The following is a 17,630-nucleotide window of genomic DNA, read 5'->3' as shown; positions in this document are numbered from 1 at the left end:
AGAGAAACTATAACATTGGAATCAATTGGAATATATTTTTTTAACCACAAACGCTTGTCTTGCACTGCTCTGCGATGCGCCACGCATTACGTAATCATGTTGGAAAGGTCATGCGTGACGTAGGCGGAAGTATCGATCCAGTGTCTACAAAGCGAATGTGCAAAGACTAAGTCAAGCGCTCTTTACAAAAAAAAAAGTAAAACAACAATGTCAGACGATTTTGAAGTTGGAAAATTAGATTTTTTCGCCCTACCACGGTACTTCCGCTTATGTCACACGTGATCTTTCCAATGTGATTATGTGGCATGTCGAGAGCAGTGCAAGACGAGCATTTGTGCTTAAAAACTATATACATTTTTATTTTTTTTTAAAAATGACAGATGGTTTCACTAGATAAGACCCTTGGATCATGTAGAGCCCTTTGAAGCTGCACTGAAACTGACATTTGGACCTTCAACCTGCTGATCCCCAGTGAAGTCCACTATATGGAGAAAAATCCTGAAATGTTTTCCTCAAAAACCTTAATTTGTTTTCAACTGAAGAAAGAAAGACATAAACATCTTGGATGACATGGGGGTGAGTAAATTATCAGGAAATTTTAATTATGAAATCAACTAATCCTTTAAGAAGTATGGGAAAAAATGCATGAAGACTGAAAATGAAAATTGAAAATATATGGGTGGAATACTGCTTTAAGACTTACTTTGTTTATTTGTTAGCTTGGTTTGTAACTTAGGCTGTGTATTTATCAGGGGAGGTGTCTTTTCTATTAAAGCTGAGACTCAGATATGAATACAAACTGTGCTTGAGAGCGCTTGTCCTTTGGGCAGCGCACAGAGCCACAGCAGCACTAGTGTGGAGAGCTCTGACCTTCTTATTCTGCTATGGCACTGGCAGACAGCCATATTGATTGAAGTATTTCTGGACTTCTCTCCTGAATCTCCAGGTGGACTTGGGGGCCTCGGTCCCTAAGAACCTCAAACCAAAGCTCTCCGTTTTAAATCTCTCCATCCAATGAGAGAAGGAGAGGGGGAAAAAAGAAAGAAGGACCGGTGCTGCCTTGGGAACGGTGGAGGAAGAAGACGAGGGGGGAGTGTGCGTTTGGCGCTGAGCTGCTCGAGCGCTGCTGAGAGCATGGACAATTAGACGAGTCCCCAGTGTCTCTTTGCTCTCTGGCTGCCTGGTGGGTTGCTCCATGGGCTGTGAGCCGAGGGATCGGCGCCTGGATGGGCCTTAGGCCGAGTGCTGGGGGAAACCCGTAATCCGCTTCCCCCACCTCCGAGAGCCTCGGGAGGGCGGGGGAGAGCTCTATTGGACAAAGACTCTCTCTTTCCTTTAAGACTGCAGATTCTGACACTCACACACACTGATTGGTGTCATTTCAAGCGGATTTTCCCTCGGCTGGATGTCAGGCGACTTTTTATCCGAACTTGGAGTTGATTTGGGGAAACATGTGACATGTTTTCTGAAGTAACTGTAGAAAAATGAATCTTTGGACACATCCATTCATGGCTTTAACCATCATAGATGTTTAGTGGTTGTCAACTGGATGGTTGGCTGCAGTGAAAAAATGTGAATAAAATTACTGAATTACTAAATTACAGTCTGTTCCTTACATAAAACATTTTATGACTTCAAAAAATTCAGAACATAGTGCACAAGTTATATGGACTACTTTAATGTATTTTGTCATTTTGGTGCTTGAAATTGTTTCTTTTTATCCCACACATATGTAACCCTAGACCACAAAACCAGTCATAAGTCGCACGGGTGTATTTGTAGCAATAGCCAACAATACATTGTATGGGTCAAAATGATCGATTTTTCTTTTATGCCAAAAATCATTAGGATATTAAGTAAAGATCATGTTCCATGAAGATATTTTGTAAATGTCCTACCATAAATATTTCAAATATTGCTATGGACTTCGTTTGGACAACTTTAAAGGTGATTTTCTCAATATTTAGATTTTTTTGCACCCTCAGATTCCATATTTTCAAATAGCTTGTATCTCGGCCATTGTCCTATCATAACAAACCATACATCAACAGAAAGCTTATTTATTCAGCTTTCAGATGATGTATAAATCTCAATTTCAAAAAATTGACCCTTATGACTGCTTTTGTGGTCCAGAGTCACATATACGAATGATTCGGGTGTGCGAGGCATTATATTTTTTATTGTAATTAACAAAATGAAGAACTATATATTAGTGCATGATCAGTACTGTAAAATTATTCAATTTCGAGAGAAGACACTTCCCATATCTTTTGCTGATGATGTGAATGGTTTTGCATCCAAACAAACTATTCTTTTGCTAAAATAACATAATAATAAGTTTTGGCAAAAATTAATGTCACTTGGTAGAAATATTAGGGCTGTTAACATTAACGCATTAACGCTTGCAATTAATTCAAAATCCTTAACGCGTTAAAATAATTTAATGCAAATAATTACTGAAACACTGTGAAAAACAGACTGAATAGAACGTCAAAACATCCCACCGCTGTATGACCTGATAATACGCAAACTACATTTCTCGACTGGATAAAGCAAACCAGCGTCTCGCTAGTAAAGTTTTAAAGGATGAGGATTGCAATCAAGGTAAAGACGATTGCAGTGATGTACAGGACTCATATGGTATGCAAGCGTGAGTCCGTTACTTTGATATGCAAAAAAACTGTGTAAGTGCACTCCCGATGCACTGATCGTACATTGTATTTATACACATTTCAGTACATTTACGTCGTTTCCACACATATTAATAATAATGTTTTGATTTGTCATGTGTATGTTGCTGTGTTTAGTAATTCTGAATGGATCTGTATACTGTAGTATGTAGTCAGGTCAAGGCGGTTGGTGTTTTAGGTTTTTTTTTTTTGTCATCTCCATTTGGTCTTGTTCAGTATCGCAACTTGACTTGTTGCTGTTGCAGTTGAAGTACAAATACTATACACTGTGAAAAAGTTTTTTTCTGTAATGTTTTTTTTTTTTTTTTCCATGGGTGCTTTGGTGTGCATAAATGAATTATATGGACTCCTTTCATCATTTGGTTATTTGGTGTCCTTTTGGAGTCTCCAAGTGTCCTATTTTTGGAAAGACCGAAATTTACATAGGAAAAAAACAATGCAGAAAATATAGTTTTGGGAGAATCACCCTTCAATATGATGGTTTACTTTGATGGATATAGGAAATGATGACAAAATGAATGTGTTAAACCAGATACATGGTGTATGATTAACTTATATATAAATATAAATATATTTATGGAATTGATCAATATGGGAATTTAGTAACTTGAATTCTTGAAAGTCATTTTTTTGATTGTTTTCTTCTGAAGCTGTGACTTTAGCAGTTCTGTAATATCTCATTTCCCATTTTGAGTGTATTGCATGCTGAACGCATGTTTTTCTAGTCTGAAGAGCAGGTTTAAAGTAGTCCCTGTTGGCTTTGGAGCGCATAAAGCTTAAAATGAACTGTGGCGTCCTCCCTCCTGGAATTAAGGCAGCGTCTCTCTTTGAAATTCCCCCAGCCCGTGACATAATTTACCAGTTCACCGTCTTATACCTATAGATTTGTTGTTGTGATATAGAATCAGCGAGTTGTACAACACAGACCAAATTGCCCCGGCTGAATATGACAACAGGTGAAACTAGCAGCCTAATTAGGAGGCTACATGCCTGAGAATGCACAGGCGAACTTAGCGCAAATAGGAAAAGGTGCTTTCAGCCCGGCATAGCCAACCGCCTCAGTCCCTTAATGTATTACCACCTGCAACCGCAATCACCGGAGCCAAATTTAAATGCTGATGATTCAGGAGAGACGGGGCGCGGGCCGGCGAAGAGCCATGCGAGAGGTGATTTAAAACATTGGCCCTAATGAGGCTGACCGCTGGCCGTCTGATCTGAATGTGATGGGGGAAATTAGATGAGGGAAGAGGTCAGTGACGGCGTCGGAAAGGCCACGGCGCAAATGAAACACAGAGGACGACGCTACTGTCAGATGTTCTGTTTACTTCATTTCAAGAAAACAGAAGCTCGTGGGCTTCCAGCGCCGTATAGATAAAACAATCAATGCGTTCGTATCTGGTTCGGGAACATGTTTTGTGAGAATGTGTGTGTGTGTGTGTGTGTGTGTGTTTGGGAGTTTTCACCAGCACAAAGGGTCCCGGTTGCGAGGCCACAGCAGGTAAAGAATAGATTGCCTCACTTCTTACTTCTCACCCTGCATACAGCAGCACGGACACCTCACACGCTCGCATAGAGAAAAACAACCTGTCATCCTCAATCAAACAAACATATGCCCCCTTTTAACGGCTTGACTCTCAAAACTTGCACAGCATTGCTGTACCTAGTGAGCCGCCTTGCTGTCTACTGCCTACTAAGGCAGCATCCTAACAGTTGTGAATCCTAATAACTGACTGATATACACATGAGCAATGCATGATACACAAACTCGACTCGACAATAAAGGTAGCCATTAGTATACTGCTCAGATAATGTCATGATACTCTAATAAAAATACATATATATATATATATATATATATAAATAAAAAATAATTAAAGTATAAAGTAATAATTATATATCACATCATCTATCATCTTGGAATAAAACAGACTAGCACTTTCTATGTAGGCAGCACTCTACAGTAGGTTAGAACAGAGCCTTTTAAATTCCAAATATTTAAATGTAAAATTTGAATGTGAGTGGAATGTCAAAAAACACTGTAGTCCAAACATATGAGGAAGTCTAGTGAAAAATCAAGCCCTCAGCCAAATCCATTAGGAGCAGTTCAACCATATCGTCTCAAACACCAGATGAGAGAAGAGAGCCTAGAATCTAACACAGGGCTTCAGAATGATGGAAAGTACCTGATCCCTGGCATTGTGATTGACAGCTACTGACCACCACTCAACTGGCCTCGACGTCTTCACACCGCTGAGCGCAGCGGGGGCCGCCGAGTCTCGGGGAGCCGTGCAATCAACTGGGCCTTACAGAGATAAACAATGCTCACGTATGAGAGCTCCACACCAAAGGCACGTATCGCACAGTTCCATCACGCGGTCTAGCAGGGTTCACTGACTCCACTGTTTCAGAAATTGCAGGATGGATTCAAACAGAGGTGTGGACTTCATTGTTCTGCCGGCTGGTAAAAGTGAAGATGGAAAGCCAGATTCCTGCAATCCTCAGGCCTGGGGTTTAAAAAGAAGAGAAAGTTGCATTATTTACAGTGAGAATCGACTTAAAATGCTTTTATTCATGTATTTGGATGGTAGCTTTTACTAACAAACAAACAGGACCGATTCAATCAGAATGTGATGGATGGAAACAAGCCAGTTTGTTTTCAAACCACATACAGTTTTTAAACTGCTTGTCTTCAACAAGTTAAAGGGGTCATGAATTGAGTAATCTAATTGTTTTTGACATGTAAGAGGTCATTGTACTATAAAAACATCCTGTAAGTTTCAGAACTTCATTAGCCTACGAAAATGATTTTGTCACATTATGACGTAATAGTGCGATGAAAGCCCGCCTCTGCAGAATCACATCAACACCTACTTCTACTTCATCACGTCTTTGGCATTAGTGAGATGAGAAGGAGAGAAGAGAGATACAGGATCACTGGACTAAAGATAACATTACCTTCCAAAGGATTCTAATGCTAGGAAAGTGCTTATTTATTTTCAACTATGTGAATGTTATAGAACATTATTTGTTTGTTCGGTACATTTCACTGTGGATTCTTCGGTAAATCAGTCGCAATTTTGGCGCAGGCTTTGCAAACAGACTGTTACTGTAAGATATGGACCTGACATAATGCCACAACATGTTACAAGTAACAGTGTTAATTCTAATGCCTGATCTGTGATCAGTGATTTCTGATATGTAATGATTCATGTACTGTCAAACGCTCTTTGTCTCAAAATCATTTCTTGCTGTTTATGCGTCAGTAAATCAAGCCAGTGACTAAACGGTCAACTTCACATTGTTTCTCTTAGTAGCATGAAAATACTCATTATTTAAATTTAAATAATGAGTATTTAAATAAATTTACTCAATTTCAATTTAAATTTTACATTTAAATTGAAAATACTGTTATTTAAATTGTGATTAAATTAAATAGAGAAAGCAATCAAAGAAGCCTCCCTTTAAAATCGCTGGAGCTGTCAATCAGAGTGCGAGTTTATCAGTGACTCCCGGCAAAACTCCCGTTATAATCAATAACGCTGTCTACACTGCACAATGAATCTCCTATTCACGTGTCTGCACTATTAATTATGATGAAAGCATTCGTGAGAGTGCAGAAATTGAGTTGCGATGACGAGATCACTTCATTCATACAGTTGTGTTAGTAAAAGCGTAGTGAGAGTTTCACACGTAATACTTTTCATATACAAAGATGTTAGCCAATCACAGCAGTGGGCGTTTACGTTAAAGTCTCACAGCAGACACGCCCCTTCAAACAGAGCGTTCAAATCAGAGGGCTAAATTTCTACATTTATTTTTAAATTATGACAATTTTTGATGTAAAAAAAAAAAAAAATAAGTGCACCCCAGGAAAAAAAATAAAATAAAAAATAAAAAAATGCAGTTCATAACCCCTTTAAGTAAATATATGTAGATATTTTCTGTGCATACCCTTGTGGAAAAAAAAGTGTGCTTAATTGTATTGAATGTGCACTTGTACTCTACTTCAAATCTTAAAACTATATTTTTTAAAGAACTGTACTTGCAGATAATATAATATTAACGAAACAAAAGGCCACTTGAGTATACTTAAAGAGAGTACACTTTCATGACTATTTCTTAACACACTTTCAAAAAATGCACTTTTAAAAGTTTTACTTTAAAGTACATTATTTTTAAAATGAATATGAAATCAAATTTCATTTTAAATCATTGTTTTAATAATCTTTTGTTGTGCTGTAAAGAAGTACACTTATATTGATGTATATTTTTTGAATATAATTTTAACTTTAGTGTGTTATTTGATAACATTTAAAGCTGACATATATTAAATTGCAGTTTCAAAATTCCACGAGTAATTACAAATATAATACAGGACATACAAGATTCAATAGAAGTGACATTAAGGTATATTTTGGTTTACCATAAATGCTTGTCAATATGTTCAGTCAGTACACTTTAACCATATTTCAAAGACCCTAGAGGTAATTATGAAATTACCAATGTACTTCATTTTCATTTAATTGTAAATTACACGTGTCCGAAAACATTACATTCAGTATATTGTTTCCATATTAAGAATTCTTTTTACAAGTATGCTAAAGTCACAAGGGTATATGCATTAGTTTCAATGCTGTAAAAAGTTTGCACAACTGCATGTACAGGTACACAGAAAACAGCGCTGAGCAAAGCCCCAACCCGAGCCATGACAGATACTAATCAGCTTTGGATAATTTCTTTAACATATTTTGCCACGTCCCAACATCCATTCTCATTAAATGACATATAGGAAGATGGCAAAACTCGGTGTCATTTGTCCTTGTCCTTCATTAGCATACCAAAAATAGTATTCACAAGCTCAAAACAAACAGTTAAATAAATAAAGAAGCCTCGTATAATGCAGGTTATGTAAGTGTCATCTTTATCTGGTAAACATTCCCACGAGCAATGCAAAGAAGCACCCAAGAGCATTTACATCCCTAATTTACCCATCCATTAAAGAGACGGATGCTTTGATACTATTGCCGTGTTTATCGGCCGTCTCGTGGGATTCATTAGGTCCAACGTTCCCTTCAGAACGTAATCTATTGCTTAATTAAACTTCCCAAATATGAAATTTGAACCCATGAATAAGAAGAGAAGTTATTGCTTTGTTGTTCCCTCATTTGCACAATATTTTAATGAACACAAACTCCAGATATATTACCATTTGCATGTAAATAAAGCTTTTCCTCAAGCACTTAAGGGCTTTGATTTGACTGTGGCGGGCCGTAAGTCATCATTTTTTTCTGCTTGATGAATCTCTGAAGGATACGAAGTGAAGCTCATTGACTGCGTTGGGAAATTTCACAGCTAGTGGCTCCATCGCACATCATTGCAAAGTGTGAAATTTTAATCAGAGATGTTGTGAAGAAACAAGGATCGTCTGACGACCATAATTAATGACTTCTGTCATAGAGATTACGCTGGCACATTTGAATGTGCGACTGTTTTAAAGAGCAAGAGAAAACGCATTAACTAAATTGTATAGCATGAAGCGCTTCTGAATTAGAGACGTTGTGCCGCCGTGTCACTCTGTGTACGCGTCCGTATTCTCTTTTGCATTGGATGCCGTTGGTTTGCGTTTAATTGAACAGTGTTTCCCGACGAGCACCCGCCTCTTGTTTAGCCGTGCATTAATTTCACGCGTGGCTTATTGACGCGTGATATTCTCAGAATGATTGGAAACATGAAGCTTTAACATTCAGTAAGTTTGTCTACATGCTGCAGATGTGCATAACTATAGCAATGCATGCTCATATTACTCCCATTATAAACACAGTGTACTATAGCCTATTATATATGGACAGAATATCCATCCATCCATCTAGGTATCTATCTATCTATATGGACAGAATATCCATCCATCATCTATCTATCCATCTATCCATCCATCCATCCATCCAGGTGATCCTGGATGTTCCCAATATATTAGTGATGATTAAAAAACTACACAACAATGATAAAATTGTGTCTTTAAAATTTAAAAATGGCATTATCAATTCACAAATTTCTGTGAACCAATTTAAATTGTCCATGTCAATGAATGTATTTGCATATACACATTATTTATATTTTTATATTTATAGTATTTTATATTTCAAGTTTTATAATAACACCAATTTATGCCATTTCAGAGCAAATGCATACAATTCAAGATATATATGAAATGGCTAAAGATGATTGAGACATAATTTTTCTTAGCTATATCGCCCAGCCCTTCTAACCAACATGGTCATTTAGTGTATTATTCAGACCCGAGCTGTTGTTGTTTATCGGCTGTGCATTTCGAGAGCCATTTATTTCTCAGACCTCACCAGCTCATTAACATGCAAATAGCGCATATGTTTTCATTTTCCAGCACAGTAATCTGGTGCTGTTTATCCAATCACCAACTTTTATTTTACTAGCCAGCACTGGAGAGCGAGAGAAAGAGAGATTGTGCTTCGAAGCATGCACACATTTTGAAGTGGCCACTAATCACAGATTGCAAACTCAAGTGTAGTCTGGAAGTGCCTGGCCCCCATTATGGCGCGCCGCTGCCCTCTCCGAGCCCCGAGTTGTGTTTCTGGCCCTGGGCTGACCTGCGGGCTAATTCTGGCAATCAATATTTTAAGTGCTTCCTGATTCACTTCTATCACATCCTGTGGCACAGATTTTGATATGTGATTAAATTAATAGTCCGAGAATCATTGCGGAAAGTAAAATTTGTAAAACAGACTGATTACTGATTGTTAATTGCTAAGTGTCTTAATCTCAAACGAAATGTGGAAAGTGTATTCCAGAATACTTCACCGTTATGAATATCATTGCTATGATAAAAAAGGGGGAAAAAAACAACAATAATAACTAGGCGCTGGTGCCCTCACTGATTTGTATTTAAAAGGTTCTAATCAAATGTTGCATTGCTCGGACCAAAGCACTGAGATGTTCTCACTCGGCTTGGAATCCTTAATTATTAGTTAAAATAAGGAAAATCATTCCAAGAAAGGCCTAATAGTTGCCTTTATTCTATGAGACCTGGTGTAGTATGCACAGTAAAATGCTGCAGTGGTTGTAAATGGTTGAAATAACAGACTTTTTTTTTTTTTGCATTTATGCACTTTTTTTCTTCTTCTTTTTTTTTTGAGTGAGAATGAGTGCTACACATTGGTAGCAGAAAGCCACTCAAATTAGCCCAATATTTAATAAACAAACATGCAAAATGCATGTCAATCTCACTGTAAAAATTTGTTGGTTTAACTTAAAAATTAAGTCCCCTGGTTGCCTTAAAATTTTGAGGTCAGAGAGAGAGAGAGAACAAAAAAGAGAGAACAAAATCTCTTTGTATTAACTCAAATCTTTAGTTTCAATGAACTCAATTTAAAGGCAACCAGTGCTTACTTTTTAAAGGGTTAGTTCACCCAAAAATGAAAATTCTGTCATTAATTACTCACCCTCGTGTCGTTCCAAACCCCTAAGATTTTTGTTCATCTTCGGGAACACAAATGAAGATATTTTTAATCTGTCCCTCCATTGACAGTCTACACAACTACCACTTTCAAGCCCTAGAAAGACATCATTAAAGTAATCCATGTGACTCCAGTGGTTTAACTTCAATTTTATGAAGCAACACGAGTGCTTTGTTTACGCAAAAAAAAACATAATTTACTACTTTATTTACAAAATATTAATCTCCAATGCGTTCACGCAACGTCTGCTCTCGCGTCAACACAACACGCATGCATTGTGGTACTCTCGTGAATGCGCGTTGGAGATAAAGTGGTAAAATATGTTTTTTTGCACAAACAAAGCACTCGTGTCGCTTCACAAAAATTGAGGTTAAACCACTGGAGTGACATGGATTACTTTAATGATGTTTTTACAAACCTGATTCCAAAAAAGTTGGGACACTGTACAAATTGTGAATAAAAAAGGAATGCAATGATGTGGAATGTTCAAATTTCAATATTTTATTCAGAATACAACATAGATGACATATCAAATGTTTAAACTGAGAAAATGTATCATTTTAAGGGAAAAATAAGTTGATTTTAAATTTCAAGGCATCAACACATCTCAAAAAAGTTGGGACAAGGCCATGTTTACCACTGTGTGGCATCCCCTCTTCTTTTTATTACAGTCTACAAACGTCTGGGGACTGAGGAGACAAGTTGCTCAAATTTAGGAGTAGGAATGTTGTCCCATTCTTGTCTAATACAGGCTTCTAGTTGCTCAACTGTCTTAGGTCTTCTTTGTCGCATCTTCCTCTTTATGATGCGCCAAATGTTTTCTATGGGTGAAAGATCTGGACTGCAGGCTGGCCATTTCAGTACCCGGATCCTTCTTCTACGCAGCCATGATGTTGTAATTGATGCAGTATGTGGTCTGGCATTGTCATGTTGGAAAATGCAAGGTCTTCCCTGAAAGAGATGACGTCTGGATGGGAGCATATGTTGTTCTAGAACTTGGATATACCTTTCAGCATTGATGGTGCCTTTCCAGATGTGTAAGCTGCCCATGCCACATGCACTCATGCAACCCCATACCATCAGAGATGCAGGCTTCTGAACTGAGCGCTGATAACAACTTGGGTTGTCCTTGTCCTCTTTAGTCTGGATGACATGGCGTCCCAGTTTTCCAAAAAGAACTTCAAATTTTGATTCGTCTGACCACAGAACAGTTTTCCACTTTGCCACAGTCCCTTTTAAATGAGCCTTGGCCCAGAGAAAACGCCTGCGCTTCTGGATCACGTTTAGATATGACTTCTTTTTTGACCTATAGAGTTTTAGCCGGCAACGGCGAATGGCACGGTGGATTGTGTTCACCGACAATGTTTTCTGGAAGTATTCCTGAGCCCATGTTGTGATTTCCATTACAGTAGCATTCCTGTATGTGATGCAGTGCCGTCTAAGGGCCCGAAGATCACGGGCATCCAGTATGGTTTTCCAGCCTTGACCCTTACGCACAGAGATTGTTCCAGATTCTCTGAATCTTTGGATGTTATTATGCACTATAGATGATGATAACTTCAAACTCTTTGCAATTTTTCTCTGAGAAACCCCTTTCTGATATTGCTCCACTATTTTTCGCCGCAGCATTGGGGGAATTGGTGATCCTCTGCCCATCTTGACTTCTGAGAGACACTGCCACTCTGAGAGGTTTTTTTATACCCAATCATGTTGCCAATTGACCTAATAAGTTGCAAATTGGTCCTCCAGCTGTTCCTTATATGTACATTTAACTTTTCCGGCCTCTTATTGCTACCTGTCCCAACTTTTTTGGAATGTGTAGCTCTCATGAAATCCAAAATGAGCCAATATTTGGCATGACATTTCAAAATGTCTCACTTTCAACATTTGATCTATATTCTATTATCTATATTCTATTGTGAATAAAATGTAAGTTTATGAGATTTGTAAATTATTGCATTCCTTTTTTATTCACAATTTGTACAGTGTCCCAACTTTTTTGGAATCGGGTTTGTACTACCTTTCTGGGCTTGAAAGTGGTAGTTGCGTAAACTGTCAATGGAGGGACAGAAAGCTCTCAGATTTCACTAAAATCTTCATTTGTGTTCTGAAGAAAGTCTTACAAGTTTGGAACGACACAAGGGTGAGTAATTAATGACTGAATTTTCATTTTGGGTTGAACCTTCAAGTTAAACCAATAAATCATTTTTTTACAGTGATGTAGAGCTGTCCTGCGATGCAGATTCTGTTTGGGCCCAGATGTAACCATTAAGGATCTAGTCTGCAAATGCAAATGCTGCAGGTTCAGTTCCATGTAGAGGTGATCCACAATGTGAAGATTTCCTGTAAGCAAAGTCCAGTTCTCCCACCATCATCCCCTTGAGCAAGCCACTTGACCCCAGGTTGCCCTTGCAGGACTTTCCCAGAAAAATCCCTGTAAATTACTTTGGGGAGAAAGGTGTGTCGTGGAAATTCCCAATACTAATCTGACTTCACCACTGACAATTCAAACAACCTCCAGTTGTCAATATAATATGATACAATACTACAGTACCAATACAGTACTACAGTACCTTCGAGGTAATTCCCATCCCGAATATAATACAATACTACAGTATCTCAATGTAATTCCCTTCTCGAATACTTCTAATACATTTCCAATACTTCGAGGTAATGCCCCTCCTGAAGTAAGGTGACGGCATCCCGTCAAGAAGCTACTATCACTACCTCAATCACACATGAGCACACAGGTCTTTAGCATCTGTACACTTTCACCGTCCTTCTCAGGTGTACGCTGGTCCGACACAGGATCATTAATACTAACTCTGAGTATTACAGCCTCACCCCGAGGGCGACTCTATAGTCTTCCAACACTATCACTGTCTCTGCTGTGGTCTTTTGAGCGTAGATCTTTAGTACTTCTATTCCTTAGCTGCGCAGCATATACCTGACACGACTTCCAAGTTGCTCTTTGCAGAAAGTTTTATTTACGGCTGGGAGGTCACTCATCACAACAACAGAGTGAGTCTCAATGAATAGAAAGATACATGCACATTTAAGTCTTGTAAAAGTTGAGTAAAAATCAATGTCTTCTTCACTGTGATTTGTTCTGGTGATTGGTTTGTAATGATCTAAGCTAATCATATGACTGGTCTTTGAACTGAGCATTCTTAGTCTGCATTTTCTGTACATTTCATGTTGACATAAAATATTTCTAGCACAGGTGTCTGCTAAATACTAGCCTTATGCATATTTGCGGCAAAACATCTGGTCCATATCGCAGCTTATTCTGGTCAAGCATCGTCCACTTAGATGGGAGGAGAACATTTGTGCACACCGTTTAGGGAAATACCAATTGTTCATGTAGTAGCACATCAATGGTCGGCCACTACTGGATGAAAAACATAAATACAGTGATAATGAAAAACGTATGTATGTATATTCAAAAATAAGAAGTACTGATTATTCCACAAACATAACACAAAAAACTGCAGAATATACAGTTCTACTCATGGATATTACGTTTAATTACTACTAAGAGCCTCAAATAAAACTCTGAATACTTTTTTTTTTTTTAAAGATTTGATGTCACTAACCTGGAAAACTTTGGCAAATCCAGTGATTAGTTCTTCCTTAAAAGTACAAGGAGATACAAGAACAGATGTGAAAACAGGAGACGCGATTTATGATCAGAAGTCATTCAAATAAGTGCTTTTCTTTTAACCTTTCTGTTTCTGCAAAAAAAAAAAAACACAACTGTTTTCAACTGATAATGATAAGAAATGTTTAAAATCAGGATGGTAGAATCATTTCTGAAGGATCATGTGACATTGAAGACTAAAATAATGATGCTGAAAATTCAGCTTTGATCGCAGGAATAAATTACATTTTTAAACAATATTAAAATAGAAAGCAGCTCTTTTAAATTGTAATAATATTTCACAATATTACTGGTTTTACTGTATTTTTTATCATAAGAAACTTATTTCAAAAACATATTAAAATATATATTTTTGTTCTGCCCAGGGCTGTAAGTAGCATAGACATTCTGACATTGACAAGTCCAAACTGCAACATTCCTGGAGTTTCACCAAGTACAACATGTTCCTGGATCTTTTTGATCTTGGAACATCATTCCAATCCATTAGTCAGATTTGCGTTTACAAGTTTAGGCTTACAGCCATGATTAGGTGCTTCTACATCAGTGTTATTAACATTTTCCTCCGGGATAAGTTATGGTTAGGGGTAGGGAATGGGATATGTTTTCGGACAAGAATGTTGTCTTACTGGGCAAAATCACGCCAACCGAATTCAAAGACGCTAAAGCAGCACATCTGGCAGTTTGTCAGACTCTGGGATTTGTAGGCCTCACAAAGACTGTGGCTTTAACCAAGAAGTTGACTTTAAAACATTCTCCATTCACAGCTGCCACCGTAGTGCTGGCAGAACGTTGATTCGGCGCTGACTCTGGCAACGTTCCCAACACTCACCAGCAGCACGTTGCCGTTCTCTAACGGGTTTGTTTCACAAGCCGCCTAATCAATTGGAAGGCAGCCCTTTAGAACAGAGCCTGGCACGCGGATGCATTCCCCCATTGTGTCGTCTGTGGCGAACACAAATAACATGCGTCACTCGCTGTCTTGAAACGGGAGGGACATTAAACAAATTGTACATTATTGTGCGGCGCCGTGAGAAGGGCAGCACACTCTTTGTGTTTGTCATCTACAGTAGAGCGCGTGAATGAGCACGTTTATTTGTGTCCGTGCTAAAATGCTGCCAGGTGGGAACCCCATTGTGTTTGGCTGACAAGTGGTGTTAATGAAATCACAGACGCCTGTCCGGCAAATAACAGGAAAAGCGCCAGAGAGACGCTTTTACACCGAGGCACAGTGTGCCGACGCTGATACTAATTTACTCCACACAGAGACGAGAGGGAGAGAGACGCCGTTTACGGGACTAAAGTCATTCATTACCCCTCTGATATTGGCCCGGAGGATGCAAATGACTGATTCTTTTCTCTGCGGTAGAACTGTAGATAAGCAGGAGGACTGATAGGCCATCACAGACACAACAACAGCGGCCCCGGGATGTTCACACGTCCTCGCAGACAAATTAAGGCCGCATCGGTGCTGCGCGTCATCGTCTCAAGCATGTCAAGAGATTCATCACTGCCTGCATTAAAGAGGGAAAGCAAACACTTACTCTGCGAAGGGTTTATAATGTTTGGGGGCCCCAAAGTTTCAGATTTTTGGACCCCCACCCTGTAAGGAAATTTCTCCCTGATTCAATTTTAAAAGTTAAAGGGTTAGTTCACCCAAAAATGAAAACTTTTCCCATGATTTACTCACCCTCAAGTCATCCTAGGTGTATATGACTATCTTCTTTCAGACGAACACAATCAGAGATATATTTAAAAATATCATGGCTCTTCACATGGATTACTTTAACAATGTCTGTACTACTTTTCAGGGCTTTAAAGTGGTAGTTGCGTAGACTGTCAATGGAGGGACAGAAAGCTCTCGGATTTCATTAAAAAGATCTGTGTTCTGAAGAAAGTCTTACAAGTTTGGAACAACACAAGGGTGAGTAATTAATCACAGAATTTTTGGGTGAACTATCCCTTTAAGTTTAGTTGCTTCCTTAAATTTTTAACTATAATCAAATTGGCTGTACAAGTCATTTCAACTCTCTTTTTTAATTTTGTCTGGTTGAATCTTGTATAGCTTGAAATGAAGTTGAAATTGGAAAACTAAAATATTTTGATGAGTTAAAGTAATGGAAAAACATGTTGCCATGACTTTTACACTGACATGAATATAATACACTCTAAGAAACGTCCATAAAAATGCATATACTATCTATGAAATGTGCATTTTGTGGACAATAAATACATTCATCCTTAGATGACCGAAATGCAAGAAACTTTGGGTTTTGGGTTTAAAATTTTGTGCACGAAACTGCTGACTTTACAATTGCACCAATACTATACAACTGACCTTTGTCTTTCTGTGTACGTGCATTAAAGTTTAACTGCATTTTGTATTATACAATTCATTCAGTCCACAAATTTAGTCAGGTTACACTTGGCACCCCATAGTTAACAACACCCCTGCACTTTCTGTTCATGTTAGTGAAAGCTCTGTCCATGGTGCTGATTTGAGTTACATAAACCCTGTCTTTTACTGGCCGAAGTGAAGCAGGATTGACCTGCAGGGTTAACAAACACCGTATGCGCTGTGTGGCCATGATCAGGTCCGCTCCGGCCCTAGCATTGTAATGGCCCAATGTCCCGTCTCCACATTCCAAACCTCCACACCTTTGCTAATTGCTGGCGGTGGACACGCGTTGTGTGCCTCTGCTGGTGGGCTGAACACTTCTGGCCCTTAACGAGGGGTTTGGGCCTGTGCGTCCAAAAACAGCAGTAATGGGGGGAATGTGGACAGAGCAGCATAGAGAAACAGCATTAATTGGCACAAGTGTTTCCTGTTTCTCTTGCAGCATTAAGATCACTGGAATTCTTCTGCAAACTTTCATAATACCCCTAAAGGCGTCTTTTATTAGCTGGGACACATTCTCTTAGATGACTGTGCAGATCACTTGTTCTGCCATCCAGAATCAAGCTTACCTTCACTCCAATTAGAGGCTGATGGAAGGCAGGTTTCGTCTCTTGTCAATCTTTCTCCCTCTCACTGCCACTTTCTCTTGTTTTCTCTGTAAGAACAGATAAATATAGGTACATAAGGGGATCTCACAAAAGTATATCTATATATAAGATGTTTTACTTGGCTTTGTTAAAGGGGACGTTGGATGCAAAATTCACTTTTACATGATGTTTGGACATAAATGTGTGTTGGCAGTGTGTCTACACAACCACCCTATAATTATAAAAATCCACCCAGTGCTTCTAATCCCCACAAATCATGAGCACTTTGTCAGATCAAGCTGTTCACAGATTGGCAAAGTGACATAAATTTGCACAGGCCCCTCCCACAACTCTTGACGGACACTGCCGTTTTAGCATAGATCCGCCCTGAGTGAGCTGATTTTTTAAAGGATTAATTCACTTCAGAATTAAAATTTCCTGATAATTTACTCACCCCCAAGTTATTCAAGATGTTCATGTCTTTCTTTTTTTCAGTTGAAAAGAAATGAAGGTTTTTGAGGAAAACATTCCAGGACTTTTCTCCATATAGTGGACTTCACTGGGGTTCAGTGGGTTGAAGGTCCAAATTGCAGTCAATTGCATAAAGTGATAAAATTGATAAAAAGTGACAGTAAAGACAATATAAAAGTCTTTACTGTCCCTTTTTTTTTTATCATTTTAATGCATGCTTGCTGAATAAACGCACATACTAATTTCTTGATGTTTTTTTCACTACTTATACATTTGTGGACGTGTGTAACTGTCATGAAATTAATGTAACAATGCAAAAAAATGAAAAATTTTGGT

General features: G+C 38.4%; 1 long non-coding RNA gene across 1 annotated transcript; it reads right to left on the bottom strand.

Annotated features, from left to right (window-relative positions):
- Positions 1-13,432: 13,432 nt before the first annotated feature.
- LOC127518481 (uncharacterized) lies at positions 13,433-17,342 on the bottom strand. The gene is made up of 3 exons (XR_007931574.1): positions 16,806-17,342; positions 13,777-13,812; positions 13,433-13,571 (listed from the first exon to the last, which is right to left on the bottom strand). It is a non-coding gene; the product is annotated as an uncharacterized LOC127518481 (long non-coding RNA).
- Between the last annotated feature and the right edge of the window lie 288 nt (positions 17,343-17,630).

Source organism: Ctenopharyngodon idella, chromosome 9 (assembly GCF_019924925.1).
Source record: "Ctenopharyngodon idella isolate HZGC_01 chromosome 9, HZGC01, whole genome shotgun sequence".
NCBI classification, from domain to species: Eukaryota; Metazoa; Chordata; class Actinopteri; order Cypriniformes; family Xenocyprididae; genus Ctenopharyngodon; species Ctenopharyngodon idella.
The sequence above is the reverse complement of the archived record's forward strand: the minus strand, read 5'-3'. Positions and strand labels throughout refer to the sequence as shown.